Raw genomic sequence first — 5,572 nt, forward strand, 5'->3', positions numbered from 1 at the left:
GTTTTTTTTTTTTTTGTTTTTTTTTTTGCCTTTTTTTTTTTTTTTTTTTTGAGAGAGAGAGAGAGACTTTTGCTATACGGTGTGTATGCTTGTTGGAGAGACACAGACACAGAAAGTGAGAAATCACTCCCCAGGGAGGATGGCCACACTCAATCCCTTCTCCTCCATTCTCTCAGGATTTTGGGCACACATGCACATGTGCCTGGCATGAGTTTCAAGCCGCCAGGTCCAGAACATAAATCGCATTAGGCCACATGAGTTCAGAGCCTTAACCATATGCCACATGTTGTCCATTGGTTTTGCTTTATCTTTAAAAAAATAAATTGATATGGTTCTTCATGAAAGATAGAGGAAAAGAGAGAGCAAGCAAGGCACCCACAATAGGGTCTCCACATCCAGCTTCGTCTCACCTGGGTCATGGGCGTGCACAGAAGTTCTGGGATTGTCTACTAGGACCTTTCACATCTAAACCCAGTTGTGTCACCACTGGGCCACTGCCTGACTTGAAGTGGCTTATTTCCTTGCATACATTTTTTTTAAAAGAACTACTTATTTGATTTTATTTATTGTTATTTTTAATCTGCTCATCAGAGAGAGACAGAGAGAGAAACTGAGAAAGCAAGCTGCCAGTTCTGGGACTTGAACAGTGGTTGACCATGTGGGAGTTCAGCACCTAAACCACCATACCACCCACCAGCCCCTCATTGCATACATTGTAAACTCTTTAATGTGTATCTGAGGGGCCAGTAGATGGTATAGTGGTTAAGGCACTGGACTCCCACATGGCAGATCGTGGTTTGAGTTCCGGACTTGGTGGCTTGAAACTCATGCCAGGCACATATGCAAGCATGCCCAAAATCTCAAGAGGAAAATAGAGGAGAAGGGATTGTGGCATGGCAACCTCCCCTGGGAGGAGGAGGTGATTTCTCATTTCCTTTCTCTCTGTCTGTCCAATGAGTGCACACGTTGTATAGCAAAAACCTCTCTCTCTTTAATACATAAATATATATGTGTGTGTGTGTGTGTGTGTGTGTGTATATATATATATATATAATGGTAAACCTCTCTCTCTTTAATACATAAATATATGTGTGTGTGTGTATATATATATATAATGGTAATCTCCAAGAAATTGTTGTATTCTGAAAATTGCCAAAGAAAACCAAGAGATAATGAAAACTCCAGGAAAAAAAAATGGAAAATTTGGGGAGGTAATGAGAAACAGGACAAGTAATCAATAATTTCAGAATCTGCTTTCAATAAGATTTTATTCTCTGTATGTATGAATGACTAATTGTGATTCAGTAACAAGCAGTGGGGAAAACGGTGAAAGGCAAAGGCAATTCCAAATATGTTAAAATCTGTTATAGTCAACCCATTTGATGACGCCTGATGGAAAGAAAGAAGTATACAAGTTTTAATAAAAGAAAATCTGTTTCTACCCACAAAATCAATGTGGAATTGGCAGGTCAGTGGTGTGACAGTGACGCAATACTCTGCGAGGCTGAAGCTACATGGGAAGGTTCATACCCTGAACCTGTACTCTCTGGGGTGTACTGTAGCCTGTGATCCTGGATGGCTGAGTCTAGGAGTGGCTTGCAGTGTGAAGATCCAATTGGGGGTGCATGCTTCTTTCTCTCTCTCTGTGAAGAAATACTCTTTACAAAATGTAGAATAAATTTTAAGAAAATATTGGCTTGAAATGGAGCCAAATTTGTAGCTGCCCAGAAACTGTCATTTCTGGGTCCAACCATGCTGCGTTGGGGCTCTGTGTAGTCTCACATGGGGTTGAATGACTCGCTTACTTAATCATTTAGAAAATGGAATCCAGAGGTGGTGTACTGCTTATTAATTAAATTCATATCTATTGCAGTAGCCATGCAAAAATAAGTTGGCCTTGTCCTGCACTCACAAAGGTTCTAGATGACAGAATTAGAGGTCAGTGTGGCTGAAGGATCCATCAAAAGCTAGCCCAGCTGCAGGACCAAGCAGAGGCTACACGAAACCTGAGAATAGAGGCAGCCAGGCGATGCATTATTTAGTCAGACTGCCCTCTCTACTGCTGTCAGTCAACCATCCTATTCTGACGATGAGGGGAGACCCTGAGGCAGCTGCACGGTGAGAGGGTAGGAGGTTCTTGCAGTTCTGCACAGCTGGCACTGGGACCTCTCCTGACAGTTCTTTTGCATTAGGTCAAAAGGGCCAGTCAACTTTTTCTGTAAAGGGTCAGATAATACATATTTTGACGTTTGTGGGCCATGAGGTCTGTGTTGCAACGACTCAGCTCCGCAGTTGTAGCAGGAAAGCAGCCTTAGGCTTTGGTCTCTGGAGGAGGTGGCTGGGTTCCAACAGTTCAGCATTTATTTGAGCAGGCAGTGGGTGGACTGGCCCTTGGGTTGTAGTTGGCAGAGCAAACTTTAGAGCCCACCTGGGTGTTACCAAGTAGCCCCCTGTCCAGGTTTATTTAGGGCTTTGTGATTTGGGGGTTTTGTTGGCTTTGGTTTCAGTTTTTTTTTTGGAGAGGTTTTTGCTATAGGACACATGCGCTCGCCCGACAGACAGAGACAGACAGAGAGACAGAAAGTGAGAAATCACCCCCCAGGGGGGATGGCCACACCACAATCCCTTCTCCTCCATTCTCCTCTCAGGATCTTGGGCATGCAAGCACATGCGCCCAGCATGAGTTTTAAGCCACCGGGTCCAGAACGCGAACCGCAGTCAACTACGTGGGAGTCCAGCGACATATCCATTACGCTAACTGCTGGTCCCTGGTTTCAATTTTTTGAGCCAAATTTTTTATTTGTTTCTTGCATTGAAGGGACTCTTTGATGACATCCTTGGCCTGAGAATCTTTGCCATTGTCCTTTCTGTTGTTTTTAATGCTGCGCTATTGAATGGCCCCATATTAGGAAAGAAGAGAGCAAGATTCCTGCACTTCTCTCAAATGACATGATGAGATCTCAAGGACCCCCTAGTGCCTGGGCTTAACCTCTGACTTCAGTGTTTACCAGCTCTCTGACTTTGAGCTGGACATGAACTCTTCTATTTATTTTTTTTTTAAGATTTTTTTTTTTTTTTTTTTTTTGCCACAGTTAGAGTACACTTGCTAGAGTGAGACACAAAGAGGGGGAAAATGAGAAATAGTCCATGCCACAATGACTTTTCCTTCATTCTCCTCTCAGGATTTTGGGCACGTACACATACATGCCCTGAGTGGTTTTTTTTTTTTTTTTTTTTGAGAGAGATTTTCACTGTAGGGCGCATGCGCTCGCCAGACAGACAGAGAGAGACATAGAGACAGAAAGCAAGAAATCCCCTCCCAGGGGGGATGGTCACGCCGCAATCCCTTCTCCTCCATTCTCCTCTCGGGATCTTGGGCACGCACGCACACGCGCCCGGCGTGAGTTTTAAGCCACCGGGTCCGGTACACGAACCGCGGTCGACTACGTGGGAGTCCAGCGACATAGCCATTACGCTAACTGCTGGTTCCCATGCCCTGAGTGTTTTAAGCCACCAGGTCTGAAACTCAAGCCACAGAGTTCTCCATGCAGGATTCAGAGCCATCACCTCCACACCACCTGCTGCCCCAGCATGAGCCCTTCTAAGCCTTGTTTCTCTTCTGCAAAATGGCCATACAAACACCACCTCCTCCTGGCCATGGAGTGAAGCTCAGCATCGCCATTGCTTTCCTCCTCCTTCTCCTCCTTCACGGACAACCCTCCCTTCCTCTCCCCACCTTCCTATCTTCCCCTCACCCCACTAAGAAACACATCTGCAAAGCTCCTGGTTCCTAGGCCATGAGGCCAAACTTCCAATTGCCCTTTATTCAGGAGGGACTTTATACACATCAAGAAACTATTTTCCAAAACCCGTTTTTAAAAACCCAGGCACAATAAAAGCACATTGTGTTGCTCCGTGTTTGTTTTTAAGAGATGTTTTTCCACTGGCGTTGAACTGAAGGGTTTTGTTTCTTCTTTCACTTCTCCTAGCGTTCTTGGCAACAGTCTACATACCGATGCTGCACCCTTCCCTCGCTCTCCTAAGACTTCCAAGATTAAGGTCATTGTGTTCCAGAATGGGCCAAGCAACCAAGCAGCTTCTGTCTTCTTCGCGTCTAAATCCTCAAGGCAGTGCTAACTGCATTTTTCCAGGACCAAGACCACATGCCAAAGAGTTGATGTCACAGCCGGAGCAGCCAGCCCTCTGCTTCCTGTTTCTTTCCTCCTGACAGACACATGAATCATATCAGTTTTATCATTGGAGTCAGAGCTCATTTCCCTGTTCCACAAACACTTGGAGTTAAAAAAGGGGGGAGCCCCGTGCAATCAAAACATGCAGTCCCGAGCTCCCTTTTTCTCACAAAAAGGGAACACATGTCCTCCCATCTCAAAAGAAAGCACACCATCTGGCTTCATTTGAAGATTTTTTTTTTGACCAAGCACTGGGTTCCTGGGTCAGACAGAGGTGATCTCATCTGAAAAGCTGGATATTTACCATGCCCGAGGAGGGTGAGGCCTCTGTGTGTCCCCTCCTGCTACACACAGACTGTGTGCTTGCTCAGGGGGAAGCTTTTCCTGAAAGCAAATGCAGCCAAGTATTTGAAGACTGTTACAAGTGTAGATGGTGATCTGTGATCACGGTTAAGGGTTTTCTGTTGCGACATTTCCTGCACATCTCAACCTCCTTGCCCTCGGGTAAAAGTGCTATAGAAAAGGGCCGGCAGGTGGTATGGTCGTTAAGGCACTGGACTCCCACATGGCTGACTATGGTTCAGGTCCCAGACATGGCAACGTGCTTTCTTATTTTCTCCCTCTCTCTGGCTCTCTCTGGTCAAGTTGAAGAATAATAAGAAATTAATTAAAAAGTAAATTATTCAATTAAAGTGCTATAGGAAAAGGGAAGTGTAACAGAAAATCTGGATGCCTGACTATGGAATTAAAATACTAAAGACTTGTAAATATATGAAAGTTATAGGCTGAGTGAGAGGCAGGAGATAGCCACATACTCAGCTATCTGGAAGGTTTTGCTAAATTTACTGAGTACTTATGTAACAGACCCAGCTCTAAGAGTTTTTCATTTTTTCTTAAGAATTTTTTTTTTACTTTATTTACCATTATTACCATCATTTTTAATTTGCTAGAGGGCATGAGCACTCACCAGAAAGAGACAGAGACAGAAAGTGGGGCTCAAACCACGGTCAGCCATGTGGGAGTCCAGCGCTTTAAACACCATGCCACCTGCTGGCCCCTACCCAGCTCTAAGAGTTTTATTTGCACTAACTCTTTTCACCTTCACGACAACCCTTTGAAGAAGAAGACACAGTTGTTGTTCCCATCTTACAGATGAGGAAACTGACGTACAAGGTCACACGGCATCAAAAGTCATAGTCCAGGTGAGGAGGCTTCTGAACGACTGCGTGAGTGTGTGTGCCAAGTGATATAAGAACACTATAAGATACTTACCTGGCAGGGGAAACACCATGATCACGAAGGTGGTTTTCCCAGGGCGAGGCTAACCCATTGCACTGCGGGTGTGCTGACCTCTGCGATTTCCCGAAATGCGGGAAACTCGG

At 44.8% G+C, this 5,572-nt stretch overlaps 1 pseudogene; it reads left to right on the plus strand.

Moving 5' to 3' along the window:
- The first annotated feature begins 5,454 nt into the window (after positions 1-5,454).
- On the plus strand, positions 5,455-5,572 carry LOC114004591 (uncharacterized; annotated as a pseudogene).

Source organism: Tupaia chinensis, unplaced genomic scaffold (assembly GCF_000334495.1).
Source record: "Tupaia chinensis unplaced genomic scaffold, TupChi_1.0 Scaffold138812_1, whole genome shotgun sequence".
NCBI classification, from domain to species: domain Eukaryota; kingdom Metazoa; phylum Chordata; class Mammalia; order Scandentia; family Tupaiidae; genus Tupaia; species Tupaia belangeri.